The 18701-nt window shown below is 49.2% G+C and overlaps 1 protein-coding gene across 9 annotated transcripts in view; it reads right to left on the reverse strand.

Annotated features, from left to right (window-relative positions):
* The window catches only part of LOC144114302 (TOX high mobility group box family member 3-like), a 460828-nt gene that overhangs the window by 278022 nt on the left and 164105 nt on the right, over positions 1–18701 (reverse strand). The window lies entirely within an intron of this gene.

The following is an 18701-nucleotide window of genomic DNA, read 5'->3' on the forward strand; positions in this document are numbered from 1 at the left end:
TAGAAAGAAAAAAAAAATCCAGAACTATATAGTTCAGTAAGAAACTCGTTATTCCCACGAAGATGGACATGCTTACAAGCGTGTTGACAGCGGCGTCGCTCCGCAGCTTCGCGAGGCGCCAAAGCATGCTCAGTATACCAACGGACCAGCATTCCAGTGACGCGCTCAGTTGTGTCGTAGCGCAGTGTGCGGCCGAGGCATGACACCTTCGCCCTCCGCTACGCAGCGACGCTGGTGCTTGGTACGTGCTCCGCTCTCAGCGAAGGAACTCGGAAGCACGTATGCTAAGTGCGTCAGCTCAAAGCTAGAACCAAAAGGGGAATGCGAAAAATACTGTTCACTATCTCAGTATTGCAATGACAGCGACGTATAAGTTCGGGTTGACAGGCAGAGACAAAAGTTTGGAAAGCTGCACACAGGACCTCCACGTGCAGAATGCGACAGATGGCGAACAAATTCAGTTTTTTTTTTCGCTCGGCGACGGGGCGCTTTCGGTTTGTCCCACGTTTGCAGGGCTTCCATGGCGTCACGAGAAAGAAAGTGACCAGTGGTCGTCTCAACAGCTACGGGATGTCAAAAAAGCGCCTGAATCGTTTGGATGACGAAATTGGCTCGCAGGTTTCTGAGCTGAGCGCGCTAGGTAAGTCACGAAGACATAACCACTAAAAACAAAACCGCAACAGACACAGGACGGAGACAGGCTGTGTCTGTTGCGGTTTTTAGTGGTTATGTCTCACCAGCTGGCCTACAACTTTACTCTCCTAAGATAAGCCATGAAGCTTGTGCAGTGACCGCCGCCACACTATAGCTACAACAACACGAGCCCTGCTTAACAGCCCAGTGACGGCTGTTGAGTTGAAAAGCACTGTGTAGGTCATCGGACGCGAAGACACATGTGCTACATGTCGTTTCGTGCCCCTTGGCAGACACTGCATGCACGAATTAAGGAAAACGCAAAATGGTACGCACCACAAACCATTTATTCCGGAAGAGCATCCTCACCCCTTTGTTCGACTGCACCATATAAATGGTTAGCTTGCGCTACTTGCACTAACGCCAACTAACGGGAGAGACGTGTGGATCTAGGTTTTAAGGCGGAACGAATAGCCCCAACCTTTGAAGGCTCAGGGACACACGGACATTGCCGGTTTATTGCTATGCTAGGATAAAGCTGCCACTCGTGTCTTTAGGCCGGTGTATGCGGTACAAATTCATTCGGCTAAGCTCTAATCACAGGAATTAGCGACGGGCTTCCAAAATGACAACGTGAGCCATAATGTTAAAACAGCGCTAAGCAACAAGGATGAAGAAAGAAGGGAACACACACACAGGCGCCTGATCTTACAACTAAATTTTATTTGAAGTAAGCAGGTCAGTTTATACACACGCAAGAACTACGCACATGCGCATGGTGAAACACAGATGTACTCATTTAAAAATGCAAATAAAAACACACTGCATCAAAGGCTCGTGCAGTTATCGCCGATATGCTATCCCCTGTGCAACATGCTTATTCCTTGGAGGTTAGGGATACTGAAGGTGTGCTGACGCAACAGCTTGTCTTTCTTATGATATGGAAGGCCCCTGCTATCTCTCTTGTGCGCCGATCATTGTGCACAAAGAACACTTCCGTGTCGACAAAATACGGTGTGCATTTACACGAGTTGGATATGTGGAAGTGAATAGTACAAATCAACCACATCCACGCTGAAGCCAGAGAAAATTAAGGGCCGGATTTTCATCCCCGAGGAACCTTGCAACAGTTTCCGAGTTGGGAACCATGAAAGGATCCACTACATCAAGTGCAGAGAGATGTCTGCACAGGTAAGTAGATACAACTGCAAAGAGTTGCGCTTAGAAACTATACTGCTCTAAACGGAATATCGGGTTTGTGGGTTTTTGCCGCAAAAAACACTTCAAGCACTGAAAGCTCAGCTTCTTTAACCCTTTTCGCTAAATGTTCTAGACTGAGACTCTCCAGTAACGCAACTGCCTTCCCCTTAGATCGTGCAGGAATTCTTTTAACACTTCTGAAATCCTTTTGAAGCGCATCACGGGCTTTTTCGGCGAACTGCTCGTCAGACAGTAGAACAAAAAAGTCTTCTTTATCCGACTGTACAACCCGCAGGTGATTTTCAGACAAATAGTTGACTAGGGAACGAAACTGATTATGCTGTCCTTTCGAAATACCGCTGTTAGCAACCGCGTCAACGCATTCAGACTCACATCTTGGTCGAACTTCAGTTGGGGCTTTGAAGGAAACATCACGGGCCAATGCCAACTTTTCCACAGTTTTCATACATGGTTCTAGGCAAAACATGGGTCCTAGACGTAAAGTCCTCAGTTGCTTCGGATCGACATCGATGTCACCTAATACTAGAAGTTTTCCTTCTGCGACAAGATGTCTCTTGGGCTTTGGAAGAGATGGGCGTACCTTGCTCCACAGAAATTCGGTGAGCTGGTCTGTAGTCTTACACCATTCGCGAAAGACTCGTTAGTTAAGGCGAGGGTTTGTAAGATTGTAAGTTGTAAGATCAGCGCCTTTGTGTGTGTTCCCTTCTTTCTTCGTCCTTGTTGCTTAGCGCTGTTCTAACATTATGGAGCATTTCCAACTCGCCCAATCTGCCGTTCTTTTGACAATGTGAACATGCTCGGTTTTTTCGTACTTCACCCGAGAGTTATTCGTAGGTGTGTTACGGAGCACTTTCATCACAGCAAAATGAGGGTGCATGCTGCAGCCTCACGGCATAGCTGACAGCCTCTACGATGAAACCCCCTTTTCCAATTCTGGCTCACTGGAACACTTCAAGCGACACCTGAAGCAGCTCAGCAAGGTTGCACAGGAGGGCGCTGAACGGGGCTGTGGGTAGATGACAGATCTCTTTAGCGCCAAACAAAACACGGCTATTTGTGAACACGACGCAAGTCTCTCGCCTCTCCTGATAGCATGCCAGGGGCTTGACACGGCTCCTCCAGCTCAGGGGGATCTTGCATTGCAGGTCTCGCATGCCTTAACTACCGCCCGACGGCCAAATCTTGCTATCGCTTTATGCGGAAACGTAAATATAGCTTGAACGGAGTTCTACTTTGGACGATTAACAACTGGACGCCCACTCCAGTTGTAGTGAACATAGTGCTGTGCGCGTGTGTTTTTATTGCTCCTTCATGAACTAATCACGCGCGCCACCTTGACACATTTCTTATTGTGTGAATAGTTTATGTATATTACCTATCTCTCCCCCCCCCCCCCATCCTCTCTTGCTGTCCCCTCACCTCTTTCATTTCATTTCTCCATTCTGCCTGCTATCCTTTATTTCCGCTGCCCCAGCTGAGGTGCTTCAGTATCGATGGCAGACGCCGGGGCTAGCAAAAATCTTTTCCTTCCTTTTTTATTATTATTTTAATAAAAAACACTTACTACTACTACTTGAACAGAGGTGCTAAAGGTATCCTAACTGCCGACGGATTTCTCCACTCCCTCTTTTTCCTCGCATATCCACACCCCGGTAAGCTCACGTCAGATCATACATGCAAAAATAGCCTTTGAAAAGTAATTAAATTACATTACTAATCACGTTCCTAAAAATCTCTCAGAAGTAATTAAATTGATTTACAAATTACTGCTCTCAATGACATTATATTAATATTCGCAAAGGTAATTCAAATGAGTTTAAAATTAATTTTCAGTTTCGCCGCCGCGGTGGCTCAGTGGTCATGCCGCTCGGCTGCTGACCCGAAAGACGCGGGTTCGATCCCGGCCGTGGCGGTCGAATTTCGCTGAAGGCGAAATTCTAGAGGCCCGTGTACTGTGCGATGTCAGTGCACGTTAAAGAACCCCAGGTGGTCGGAATTCCCGGAGCCCTTCACCACGGCGTCCCTCATAGCCTAAGTCGCTTTGGGACGTTAAGCTCCCATAAACCAAACCAAACTTTTTTAATTTCGACGCATCAAAAGCTGCGCATTGATGATGATGATGATTATGGATTTTTATGGCGCAGGGGCATCTGTGGTCAAAGAGCGCCATGGCACAAGGTTTTACTTCTACTCAAGACGGGGTCAAACACCTATTTCCAAAGCATTTCACGCGAAATAAGCCGAGCATCAGACCAGGGGAAAGCTTGTACTCATTGTGTGACCGGTGGGTACCCGGCGGCACTGGGGATCGAACCCCGCACCTCCCGCATGCGAGGCGGATGCTCTACCACAGCTGCGCATTGGTCATAGTTTTAACAAAATTTTCAGATTTCTTTGTTCGCGCCGCAACTGAGCTTCAAAGTGGGCGTCAGAAATTTTACCCCTCTTTGAAGAATGGAAGTCCACTCCATTGAACAGCCGCTTTGCTGACGCAGACGAGGCCAACTTAATCGCAAAATTTGTATAATTGCTCGCATCACTCTTCAATCAGAAGTTCATCGTTCAATGCGTAATACGGTACCACCCTCTTGATTTTGAAGAATTTGTGGTACGCATAAACAGCGGGAGTGCATAGACTGCTTGTTCACTGTCATCGTCCCGGAAATGCACCAAGGCGCAGACAAGCTACCAATTCTGCTGTTCAATTGACTCGTTCTGGAGGCATGTTGACGTAAGTAAATAGCATGTCGCGGTGACGCTGCCACCTGTGTTGCCCCGAGTTAAGGACAGGGCTTCACATCCGGCCAGAGAACCAACTTTGCTTGATGTCAGTTGAGACTTCTTAATTACCAGTGCGGCGAAGTGACAGTATATATGAAACAGCCTAGAGGGAAGTACTCGCTCAAGCACTCGCAGTGTGTCTGTGGTAAAGGTGCAATACGGCATGCCATGGTTATGGAGCTCTCCTGGTGGTCCTGCGGTGCGGTGCGTCTTTGTGTGCGACCGTACGCAGAGCTGGAAAGTGCGTAGCAGTCCTATAGACTCTTCATCAATGCAGTGCTGATGCCCGTGCGCACATCGCTTCTGGTCCGCGTGCGCCGCTTCGCTGGAGTGCTGGCTATATTGCTGGCCGCACGCTTTCCTTGCTTTGCAAACGCGAGGCCAGATCATGGCCGATACAAGAAGCACGGATTCATATATTACTCAGCAAAAGTAATCTCGCTAGTAATTAATTACTTTGGCCATGAAATTACTGCCCCAAAGTAATTCACTACATTACTAAATTCCCAGCGCGGGAAAGCAATGAATTCAGTTACATATTACCGAGAAAATAATTTAAGCACTGTAATTTCATTACAGTCTTTGACCATACCTTGGGCAGTCGAAAATACCTTGTGCCATGACGCTCTTTGGCCACAGATGCCCTTGCGCCATAATAATCCATAATCATCAATTACATTACAGTAATTTAATTACCGCCATGTTTTATAGGCCTTAAAAAAAGAACAAAACTAGGGGACTTGTTAATCCGGCCTTCAGAACACGCTTTTAATTTGCACTTCTGCATAGATTTTTCATATGGAGCAAAATAAAGGGTGACGCGCGGAGCTGTTTTCCTCATTTGATTGCCGTAAAGAAGAAAGTCCATGACTTTTGGCGTTCACTTTTTACCAACTGCTTTTCTAAGCATGCAGTGTGCATTCCCGGAAGACCGACATAAGGAGACAATTTATCAGATATACAACGTGGTCATAGTCCTCACTCGCCTCAGGATGCGACAACCCAAACCACAGATTACGGACATCGTAACGCGTGCAGAAATAACACGCATGCAACGATGGAATCGGTCCGCCCCTTTCCAGCTTTGGCCGCACGCATCACAGGACGCAGGCGTCACGCTAACAAACCTATGCCCTTGAAAACCCGGGATCTCGTTGCATCGAATGGCAAAGTAGGCACGGATATTGACGCGCATGTGCCTGCAAAGTGCGGAAAACAATGCACGAATTCGGGGCTGGGACCACCCTCGATCGTGCGCTTCATGAATACACGACTGTGCGTAAACCACGCCATGGCAGCATTGCCAGCAATGGCCCCCTCCATCTTGCCTTTCCTGGCCCTGCACCAAGAGCACAGTGTATTCAGCGAGGTGATCCGGAGCAGTGCACCTCAATACCACAATTTGAAGCTATAGCGCGTGGGAAAACTTTCAGGACAAAGAAATGTTTTCGTATGCCGCGCCTTCAGAGGCTTTCGCTAGGGCCTTCGAAACCTTGGGACTATAAACGAGGCTGTTATTTTACAAAAAAACAAGCTGTTCGCACCTGTGCGAGACGGCTGTGGACGCGTTACCACTGAAACCGCACAGCGCACCACTGTTCACTCCACAGGCTAGGCAGCGTTTACCTCGGACTTAGTGCGCACGACGAGGAGCACCTTTCGTTTCGCAGCTCCTCTGCCTGCGTGTGTGGTGCATGTACAGCCTCTGCATATGCTCAGGAAGCAATCGAACAGGAGGAAAAGCAAGTCGAACGTGTTCCACAATACATCAGCGTTCAAGTTGTGCGGGCCATCACCACTTCTTGGCATACACAGCACGAGAGACGTTATGCCCGGCGCCAGCTTTGCTCGAGCGAAAAAAACAACAACAACCTGGAAGCAGCAGCCTCCGGAACGCTATTTTTAGGCCGCGCCACCGGGCGGTTTTTCACCGAGCGATTCGCCCTACAACAATCCGCAAGATACAGTCTTTTGTTTCCAGGATTCGTCGCACGTAGTCCGCTGTTCTCACGCTGCGCCGCCAACGCAGCCTTCCAAAACAGCACCGAGCACCGACGACGATGAAGCTAGCTTTTATTTATTTTTACTCGTTCTTTGCTTACGCCGCGCGGTCTGAGACCGAATTCGCAATGGACCCGAAAGCAGTGATATCGGGCTTTCGTCACGTTTTCGAAGCACCGTCCTTTATGCGAATTATTCAATACGCAGCGCTCCGCGGCCCCGCCACAAGCACCTTTTTCTGCTCACATATGGCGACACACAGCGAAAGCAAGAAAGCAGAGAAGCCCGCGGTCGTCTACGGCGCGGCTAAAAGCGGCGATGACGTCAAAGCAGTCGCGGCGGCGGGGTTAGTACACAATCCGCTTGCCAATCAATAGAACAGCCCGCAACGCTGTCAGCGAGTCACAGTCGGGACTGCCCACTCGAGATGATTACGACCTCTCGCAGCCTTGGATATGCGCGCGCAACCGACTGTTTAGAACATACAGTCGATCGGATTTTCTCCAACAGGCGCGCTAACCACCGTAGTCTCGAAAACGCGAGAGCTAAGTTTGCGTCGTACACGCGGTGGTCGCCAAATTCAACATACACCTTTAGCTAAGCCATGTATCGCGTTACCATTATCGGAGTGCCGGAGATTCAATGCGCAGGCGCGAGCCTTCCCGGATGCAACCATGGCAACCGGTAGCATGGAAACAGGGAGGAAACCGGAGCTGAGACTTGTCGGGAGAGTTGGTTTCTTACCGCATTGTAGGTTTACGGTTACTGGTGATTTACTCTCGGCTATATTGTGGGTTTCATGCACATCGGGCAAAATTTGTCAGTTCTCCCTAAAAAGACAAACCTTCGCGCGAACCGAGAAAAGAAGGAGCATAAGGCTCGCCACAGAAAAAAAAAAAAAGAAGAAATGCGTGGCCTGGCTGATGTCTCACCGGACAATCCGGATTCCTATATTGCCTGGACACAGGGTCCATATCATCGTTCACTTCTTGATTTCATCAGATCAGCCCAAATTTTTTCATTTATTTAAGCACCTTACTCATCTCTCATTTCATAGTTTTTATGCCCTGACGCAATAAACGTCGCTTCAAAAAAAAAAAAGAGGCACACTTTTTTTTTTTTGGCGAAATAGAGACGTTTAAAAACACTAAAACCACCACAACCAGTTTATTCCCTGTCAAGAGGCTGTCGTTTATCGCGTCTCCTCGTGATGCCGGAGGGACCATACTGGCCTGACCGGCAGATGTTTAAACACCATAGTAAAAGACTATGAATGCATGCCATGTCAGTAGGCGCAATAAGGGCCACCTCTTCCTGCGTGTGGCTGAATTCGGCCGATGTCAAGTTACCTCCCAAAACAAAGATCAGCTGGCGAGGGGAATTTCCAGGCGTTGAAGATCGCGTGTGCGGGGAACAGTTGTATGAGCGTACGATCGATCAGGCTGTCGAAAAAGGAACGCACGTTTGTATAGAGGCCAGACCACCAATTATACCCCATCTAAGTAGTTCCTTGCAGCATTACCAAAGCTGCGATTAGTGCAGAGGCAACGGTCTGACGCTGCAGAATGTAGTTTCACCAAAAAAAAAATGGGCATATGGCTAACAAAATAGTGCGCTTCGTAGCGTACATGTGCCACAAAGCTATTTCAAAGAAACCCTTACCATACGCTCGCGTTACGTAGGCTATTTCCTGAGTTAAGCGTGCACGGCTCTCGCGTACGCTAGAACGCTAGAATGTCGTTTCCAACATGGCGGTGCCCTTCGAAGCAGGACTATAGCGTACTAGATTAGGGATAGCAGGACTGATCGCTTCGGATTGTATTCGTCTTGTTAGTGCCGTTTTCAATGCGTTCACATGCCATAAATGGGGCACCAACTTTCGCCTCGTGTCACCTCACCTATAAGAAAACGCATGAGTGATAAATATGCTCTATTTTTTTATTTAGAGTGACGATTCTGACGCCTCTGGGTCTAAAAAAGAGCGTCGGTTTGTTGACAAAAATGGCTCCTGTTAGACAACAAAATTGCGCCACTAGGCTGAGCTTATCGTTACGTCTCCACTTGCATGCGCTGAACTAAATGTACGAAAGTGACAAATGGCGTAACGTCCTGCAAAATGTTTGCGTTAAGCATGCGTAAGCTTGCATACGCTTGTGGTGTGTAGGCAGCGTTGACGTACAGTCTTTTCTAACGATATCAGTGTATGCCACGAGCAGACGACACGCGGGCGATGAGGCGCGGATGAACACGTTTAACGCGCTCTCTTGATTGGCTGAGAAGGTCTAGTTTAGTTTGGTTTATGGGGGTTTAACGTCTCAAAGCGACTCAGGCTATGAGAGACGCCGTAGTGAAGGGCTCCGGAAATTTCGACCACCTGGGATTCTTTAACGTGCGCTGACATCGCACAGTACACGGGCCTCGACAATTTCGCCTCCATCGAGGTTCGACGTCAGCGGCCGGGATCGAACCCGCGTCTTTCGGGCTGAGGAGGCCTGTGCCTATAGTGGTGCAAGAAAATGATGAGATGAAGTGTAGGCGCGGAATACTTTACCATTGTGTGTTCGTTATTTCCACTGTATTTTTGTATTTTTTTTTCAGGCGCTTTGCGTGCGTGTATGTACCTGCAATGGCAGAAAAATAAAGCTTTGGAAGTCCGCGCTATACATGAGTGTGCCCCATCTTTTTACTGTCCCCGCGTTGTTCGATACAGGTGACACGAACTCCTTTTTATCGTGATATCGTGGCTCCGCGACTAGCATACATATACAAATAAAGACTGAGACTGAATAAAGCCCTTCAACACTCGACGGACATCGTCTGGCGGTTTGTTAGTATGAAACCGAGGTACGAAACTGATGTTCCACAGTATGAAACGTGTGAAACTGACGCTTAGTGTCATAGATCAAATTGACGTTTCAAAGGCGCCCGTGTGCTCTGCGAAGTCACTGCACGTTAACGATCCCCAGGTGGTCGAAATCATTCCGGAGCCCTCCACTAATGCACCTCTTTCTTCCTTTCTTCTCTCAGTCCCTCCTTTATCCCTTCCCTTACGGCGCGGTTCAGGTATCCGCCGAGATATGAGACATACTGCGCCATTTCCTTTCCCCAAAAAACAAATTTTCAATGTTTTCAATTTTATCACACAGTGGCGCCCATGTTGCTGGTGGGAATCACCTAACGCACGCACCTTCAAACAAGCACGGCTACCATCCTGATGAGGCTGATGATGGTGGCGATGACTTGTCGCAGGGCCTGCGCGGCAGGGTACGCGCAGATTACATTGTAAACATTGTAAGATCAAAACAGAATGTCATTATTTTTCGCAGCTCTAATCATATTTTTCATTAACACACGTCCACTGTAATACCATTCACTGTTTTCTGCTGCCGCTATCAAGAAGCGCTTCAGTCTCACTCTCAGTGCCATGCACGGTGCGTGTTTACTGCAAGCTAAAGCTCTCCTTGGGCGCGTTTTTACCGCACACTGCGGCGTATGCTCAGACGTGTCGCCAGAATTCTCGTAACAGTAACGCGGTGCGCGGCATATGTTAAAGTTATGCTGTTGTTTACGTATAACATGTACTCTGAAAATAAACAGGAAACAATTGCAGCACAAACAACTAATGGGCTATGATTTGTGTACGCATGTACAGGACACTCCTGTATAACGGTAGCGAAAAGCGAACGGATAAGCAAGCGGCATAGCACCGTTCCTGCAGTGGAGCCTAATAGTAAAATAATTAACGAGCTTAGAGGTCACTTGAAGTTGTAGTAGAAGTAGTGAAAAGCCAAATACAGCGCCACGAGATGACTAAACGTTCTCGTCCCGCAAGCGTACACACGAACAAACGTGCAAAGTTGCAGTCATTGAGTGCGGTATACCTGCCACGCGAGTCTAATGCCCTTTTGGTGTTGGCCGCATTGCCGTTAGGTCTGTAACGCAGGGCTGCCGGGAAAGTTAACGATGACAAAAGTAAATAGACCGTCATTTATTTGTTCACACTTTGTGTAGCATCTTTCGTGGATGGTTAGATGTGTAAAGGAAAAGGAAACCATAAAGAGTACTCTTCCGGGGCAGCGCAGGTTACTGGCTTCGGCGACACGGCTATTCGCGAGAAGCTTGCGCGCCGGCCCTCACAGAGCCCTAGCCGTTGCGAAGGCCACGTCGTCATCAACATGCGGAGCGGAAAAGCGGAGCCGGGTCATTCCCGCACCCGAGCGCTGCGTAAATCGCCCGGTGGTAGATCGTATCGCTCATTGCGACATCCATGACTGCCTGCGGAAAGGTTATCGCGAACAGCGGTGCCTCACGGAGGGCGGAGATTTACACGCGACAACAACGCGTAGGCAACGGCACCACTTCACGAAGAGCAAACTTCCGCACTGACGACGCAAAGGGAGTCGACGACACAGCTGCGGCACTGCACTGTATGGAAGCACGTTAAGCAAATTAGTTTTCGAGAAGTCTCGAAGGCAGAGGAAGTTCGACTGAAGGAAAATACGCCTTTCGCCCAACCGAAGCCATATACGGCCACGCGGGAAGCCCGATCTGTTCATCGAAACTTCAGCTTGCAAACATCTGCAAAACTCCACTTCCTTAACACTTCAAGTGCTTCCAGATGTCGGTTAATTTGCTCTCGCGCTCTGCTCCAGTTGGTAAAGCGACTGCCATTGAGACGCGGTGGTCGGGTTCGAGCACAAAACTTGGAAAAGTTTTTCTTCAACTGCGGAGATATACCTAAGGAAAACCGAGTTGATGTTCCTTGTGGGGCTACGATTAATTAGAAGACGACCGTTCTCCTAACAATATTAAACGTATAGCAACGACAAGCACGGAGCAACGTGCACAGGCACACGCATCCACGGCAACTCGAAACGGGCAGTAAGGAACAGCGCATAGAGGCTCACCCCTGAATCGGTGATTTCAACGCCAAATTGCGTTTCGAAAGCACCGTGCTACGGATAGGTGGCGGACATTCGCAAGCGGTCAGTTTTGATCCGGGAGCCTTAATTCAGGCTCGTCTCCCCTAACAATGCAGCCATACGTTGCATTTGAGTGTCCTCCCAAGAAAATCTGGAAAACCAACTATGGCACAGTTTTAGTAATGCCGTCGCCCCAGGTACAGGCAGCCGGAAGCGCCCGTCTTGGCCGCTTGAATTGGACGCCATCCGTGGCAAACGTGCACCGCGCGGCGTTTTAACACCTACGCGGCCCATTCGGCCGCGAACGGCGCGCGCAGTCGGGCAACCCTTTCGTGGCAGCGTCGCCCGCTCGTCGCCGGGGCAACCGGAGCGCGCGCCCAATGCGGCCCGGAAAAGGGGACGGCGGCAGCGCTACGACCGCGGCCCGGGAGGCCACGATGTTTCCGACAAGGATCGGAGGCTCGCCGAGAGCGCAGCATAATTCTTGTTTTCCGGACTCTCCCCCGCCCGCCCCCCGTGCCGCCATCTTCTCCTCGGTGCTGCGGCGGCAGGCGGCCGAGCAGCGGGCCCGGACTCGTCGTCGAGACGCCTCTTATTACGGCCGCCGTCTCGTCACCGGGACGTCGGCGAGATTTCTCGCGCGTCCCCCCTCCTCCCCCAGCTCCACGCGAGCGCGCCCGCCCTCCCGCCTCGGAGGAGCTGTCACGTCGAGATATCGGCGCGCGACACTCAAGTAAAAAGCGTAACGAGAGACGAAGACACAAACCGACGGCTCGCCGTACAACAACACCCACCGCTGCCGAGCCCCGGCGCGGCTTGGTAAACGGAACCCCACTGTGTACATTCCTGGCTCTCGAGCCGCGTCCCCTCCTCCTCCTCCTCCTAGCCGCGCAGTTTCTGGTTCCATGTCAAAATCAAAGGAAACAGAGGAAAAACATGGACGCGGAGAGAACGGAATCGATAGAACGCGATGTGACTTATCAGGGCAGCGGAGAGGGATACAGCGGGGAGGGGGGAGGATGACGAATTCAATATGATCACAGCGCCTCGCTGGAGACTCGGCAACACGATACAATCGCGCTTTTACTTCCACTAAGCCCCGACACGCGTCCCTACTTCTTGTTTGTGCTCGCTTTCCATCTGACGACAAACGAGGCATATAGCCAGTAAGGGAGGGGAAGGGGGTAGGAAGGCAGGAAGAATGTGAAGGAGGTATTGGAGCTCTGCAGAGGGGGAGGCGATCAGAATTGAAGGCACACATCGAAAAAAGTAATGCAAAGAACGATGTCATCAAACCAACTTCCACGTACCGAATGATTCCTGGAGGTAAGGGTAGCGCACGCCCACGACGCTGTCACTATACTGAACGCGTACGTGCGGCACTGAACGGGGAAATAGAGCTCAGTAAATGCCATCACCCACACTTACAGCTCTTATGCCATGTACACTGCTCCGTACAACGAATGAAACCGCTATTCCCATTGAAGGCGGCGCTTTGTGCAGGGTTGTAGTGTGTGTATGGTGTGCTAAAACCCCTTTAGTCCCATTCCGTCACTGCAAGGTAAACAGCCATACTTGAGTCTCCTTTAACTGCACTGACTTCCCTTTCTCTGCTTCCCCCCCCCCCCTCTCTTTGTAAAGCTTATGTCGAAGCAAGCCTCGTTTTGGCACACAAAAGTCTCATCAAAAGGCCGCTGGAGGTCTACCACACCGGTTTTCCGAAAAACAGGATCCCGTACACGTCACAACTACCCGGCCGATATCAGCAGCATGAAATGCAATGCAGATGTGACCGCTATCCGAAAGCAAGACAATCCCAACCACTCACGAGCCATATTAGAACACCTATCATCGCAGCAAGCGCGGCTGCGTTTATGAGTGCCGTGCATTAATTTATAATCACGGTGCGCAGCCCACTGGAGCGCAGTGTCCCGCACTGAACCAATACAATGAACCTGGCCTGAAAAGTCTAAAAATAGCCCCAACAGGACCATTTTATTAGAACCTATGCGGGACAACAGGTTCTCACAGGCAACATTTTGATCTCAGAGCGACTTCAAATGGTTGGAACCAGCACGCTTTTTGCGACATCGCTACACAATGCAGTCATTTGTCATGATAGGTCAAAGGCAGTTCTTGTGTGGCAGTTCCTATCCCATACGCCAGCAGCTTGAATTCATTGTGCGCTAGATTCCTGTAGTTCCCGTCTTGAGTGCGCTGCAGAATTCAAGCGCTTGGCGCTCACAAAACGTAGATATATATATACAACCTTTGTCCGTAAAGTTCCGAGACTGAGTCCATTAAAAAAATGCGTTTAACATTGAAATCATTTGTCCAGCACCCCTTCGAAATAGTCTTCCTTGCAGTGAATACACAGTTTCTAACGCTTCTTGAGGTTTTGAAAACAGTTGGAAAACGCTTCTTTTGGCAGGGCTGTCAGCTCCTTTGTCGTGGCGTCTTGAATGGCCTCCACGCTCCCCATCTAGCGACCTTTTACGGCTCTATTCACACGAGGAAACAGGAAAAAATCGCATGGGGAGAGGTCAGGCGAGTATGGCGGATGGGGAAGTAGAGTAATGCTGTGCTTGGCGAGAAATTTTGTCAAGCTGAGAGCACTGTGCGGCCTTGCGTTATCGTGGAGAAGGCTCCATTGTCCAGATGCGCATAAGTCAGGGCGACAGCGTCGCAGTGCATCACGCATGCGCTGGAGCACGCGGATATGAAACTCCTTATTCACCGAACTCGTGGTGTATGACACTTCTGGCATCGAAAAAAAAAAACTATCAGCATCGTCTTTGTTTCGGTCTTCTGTCGCCGCACATTTCTCGACGCCGGAGAGCTTGTGGACCGCCATTCGGCGCTCTGCCTATTTGTTTGAGGATCGTATTGAAAACACGATGTTTCGATTTCAGCAGTGATGCTGTCGACGACTGCAGCATACTTCTCTGCCTCGGAGAGCAAATCAGCGCTCACTTATGCCCGCGTGTCCTTCTGGTCCTGCGTGAGGGAGTGCGGCACAAGTCTGGCATTCAGCTTTCGTCTCCCCAAGTTATCACGCAAAATTTGGTGGCATGTTGTCTTGCTAATGTCGAGAGCATCTGACAGCATGCGGACTGTAATGATGCGGTCTTGCTGTACGATTTCACTGATTTGAGTCACGTTATTTTCATTCCGTGAGGTTGAAGGGTGCCCCTGCCTTGAGTCGTCTCCCACCGACATTCTCCCCGAAACGAACCGAGCCACTACAAAACTCGCGCCCGCGATAATGTCTCGTTGCCGTAAGCGTCACGAAGGAGCTCATACGTCTGTGTGGCTGTCTTGCCAAGCTTCAGACAGACTTTTATGTTTACACGCTTTTCGAGGTGGACGTCCATCTCTCCACATTCACTCACAGTAGAATGCGCAGAAGACTAGTGACAACGTATTTTTCTACATGTAGTGCCATCCTGCGGCTGCCACAGCAATTAACATAAATAGCTCAGGTTAGCCCGAAAAGATGTCGCTGTACATACGCACCAACATTTGTTTTGGGGAATTATTTCTGGAGAAGAGCATAAATCAGTCTCGAAACTTTACGGACAAATGTTGTAAGTAAGACTTTCAGGCACTAATTAAGATCAATGCCTTCTCACGCCACAGAACAGGGGTCAAGGATAACTTCGAAGGCGACTTTTTCTACTTCGTATGCTTCGAACATACGTCAGCACTTTGTTGACGGGTTAGGGTGCTTATGTCGCACTTATCAAGCCACCTCTTTGTTTCCAACCCGATTCTAACACGTTTTAAAGTGCACTACGTTTCAACAGCTGAATTGACCCGAACAAGCACAGCCTACTCTCCCAAACCGAAAAAGGCTCTCATCACTTTGAAATGAAGTGGCCCTTTCTTTGCCCATCATGTTGAGCACGCACAGGCGAACAAAATATGTCTTTAATGATGACACAAATTACCACTGTTCATCTTGCAGCTGCAGTACCTCTCTTAGAAAAATGAAAATTGTATTTCACATAAAATGACTTACTGTCTTCTGAGGCGGTCCAAAGAAACTCATTAGAAACTCAGGACCAATGAACTCGCCTAGACAAAAGCTATGAAAAATGTTCGCGGTCTCCTCCATATAAGATCTAAATATGCATGACCTGACCAATAACTGCAAGATAACTTCGAGGAAAATTTTTATGCAACACATGCACGAGCGTGCACGACCTGAATAAAAGGTACGCAGTTATGGTAGATTTGTACTGCATTTAAATAAACTAAATATGCGAAAGGTATGCTAGTGGGCTGGTTATGTTATTATGTCTGTTTACCTGACGACAAATTATTACTATTATTCCAGTAAACTTTCAATTTTTGTACTCCTCTCTTTATTCCTCCATTTTGCATTTGCCCTACATGGTTTACAGCTAAAGGTTCTAAGCCCTTTCCATGGGCATTCGACAGTTTCTTTCTCTGCTGTTCTGCGTTATAAGTTTGCAACTATGACAATGCGATAAAAAACTGCCTTCAACTGAAAAGAAATTTTGCTGACGGACACAAAACTAGCCGCGATCGGTGCAGTAGAAGTAGCACTGCTCCAGCTGCCAATAATGCACGTACCTACGCCGAGCCTAAAAGGCCGACACAGCAGTACAAACATGTAGTGCATAGCGGGTGGTCTGGCAGAAATATCGCAAGCCCCTAAGGGCGAGCGCCTTGTCTTACATATGGCGCTCAGAAAAAAATCGGATAACCATTGTTTTCATACTTTCATGGACATGTAGGAGAACGCTTCTACACTTCGGCGAAGTTTCAACCGTTTAGAAGAAAAAGCCGGTGCAAATGCTGATATCGTCTTTAGTACGCATAAAGACGTTCACGGTCTCTGAACTTCAAAGATCATCATAATTTTGCGAGGCGAACCTCAATCAGATGCCCAATAAACAACTAAAAGCGAATCTTCGCTCTCTGGCTTGTAGCCACGGCAGTAACTAAAAAAAAAGCACGGAAACGGTCCGGTGCCAAAAAATGCAACTTACAATAGTAAGTACACAATTTGAAAAGTTTTGCTACACGCCTATGACCAAATGTCCTTCCACGAAACTCTGTTGGATGAAACAGCGTTCGATAAGACACATTCCACAAAACGGCGTTCGATGAACGGCTCGGGATAACATGAAATGCCCTGAAATGTTAAGCAGCTCATGCTGTAAAGAATAGTTGCGGCATCATGTGCTGCAGCCGATCGCTGGACTTTAATGACCACGCAATCCTCCCACCTTCCTCGATGCTCTGCAAGCAAAAGTGGCGACAAACAACTTCCACGAAGGTTTGTTTACGCGCGCGTGGCCGGATGTGACGCTGCAAGAATAACAGGCGCCAGCTTAAAGAGCAGACCCGCCTCATGACAACAAACAAAATCTGACAAGATCTGAAGCCTCATACGCATACAAAGCAACCCATCTGTCGCGCAAATAGAAAAAAAAAGGGGGGGGGGGGGGGAGCAGGAGGACGTAATAAAACTCGCAGGAAGCCTACGCAACGCCGAATGAACAAAGTTAATAAAAGAAGTCGCGGATCGTCAATAACCTTCTCCAAGCACGATGAGGGACGGTATTGATTAAATTCAATCTCGGGTAGCGTTCGTCTCAATTTGGCACAATCACGCGAAGAGCGCAGCGGGAAACACGACAACAAGACGAAAGGAAACAGAAGGCAAAGCGCATGCGCGTAGTAAATACACACAGTCTCTAATATTGTGGGTTGCGGAGGGATACGCGCACACACAGGAGCGGGCGCGCGCAAACACGCCGATGCACGTTTGCACGCACGCACACACATACGGCACAAGACAAACAAGCTTGCGTGCTGGTTTTTGATAACAGCGGGTGTAGAAAAGCAAATAAATAAAAGAGCTCTACGCACCAGAGGAGCCCGTGATTCATAGAACGCAATAACGGCCTCCGAAAGGAGCGAAAATCAAAATAAGAGCCCTTGCCTCAAGTAATGATCCGGGCAAGATAAAAGAAATTAGGAAGAAACTGACAAGGGATCAGAGGCAAAGCGTCGCCCTGCAGGCTTGCCATGGGAGGGAGAAAATCCTGTATCTACAAGAGCAAAGAACACAAAGCGCGGGATAGGAAAGAGGGGCTTGAACGGCAGTATTAGGGGCCGGGACAATGGAAAAACAGCGACGGCGTGGAGGAACGGCAGAAGAGAGGGTATGAGGGGGGGAGGGGGGTGAAGGGAGCAGCGCTCGTCGGAGCTCCGAAAACAATTCATTACTAAATTCCGCTTCCGCGCAGAATTGAAAAATATTTGCTGTCCCGCAAAAGAAATGGTGTGTTCCTTTCATCCGCGCCGAGAGCATTCATCTTTATACATCTATGGAGCGGGTCCGCCGGTCCGCGCACGACGATAAGCGCAAGGACACGAGGCAGAAAGGCAAACTGGGAACAAAAAGGACGCCGCACAAACAGCGAAGAACACGCGAAATGGAATTAAATTTCCATCGATCGGCGGAGGCGGCCAGCAGTTAGCGCAAGGACACGCGCAGAGCATGCTGGCAGCTGCCTCTCGCGGCCTGCCTCCAAGTGCGCCTTCGCCACTGGCCAAACGATGCACAGTGTAGCACTGCTCGAGTCCATCCGCCGACCGGGGAGGGCCCCGAGACAGATTTGGCCGGACGCGGCGGCGGAGTAAACAAAAACCCGACGCGGCGGCTACTTCAGCGGTTGCTAGCAGCCGTCGCAACAGAACGAAGCCGTGCTTCGGCTTGAGGGTCGTGAACCCGAACACTGGGGTTCCGCTCCGTCGCCGAGTGGCACTTCTCAGCGTGAGGTGATTCACGGACAAGACGTTTCAGCAAACCAACTTCACGTTTAGGTCTACAGCCAGGGTAGGACAGGATGCAATATAGTACTTTCAGCTTTTCTGGTGGATTAAAAACAAAACAAAACAATTAAACACGGCATTCGACAAAAACAACCGCAAAATTCCATTTCTGCAAAATAATTCCCCGGGAAAGGCCCGGTGGTTGAAGCAAACACATATTTTTTATCTCTATCTTTATCGCATGGCGCTAATTATTAGGGGCCCAGCGTCCGGCATGTGAGCGCCGCCTTCACACCCCGACACGTTTTCCGGCAAAACAAAAACAAGGCA

Source organism: Amblyomma americanum, chromosome 1 (assembly GCF_052857255.1).
Source record: "Amblyomma americanum isolate KBUSLIRL-KWMA chromosome 1, ASM5285725v1, whole genome shotgun sequence".
Classification (NCBI taxonomy): domain Eukaryota; kingdom Metazoa; phylum Arthropoda; class Arachnida; order Ixodida; family Ixodidae; genus Amblyomma; species Amblyomma americanum.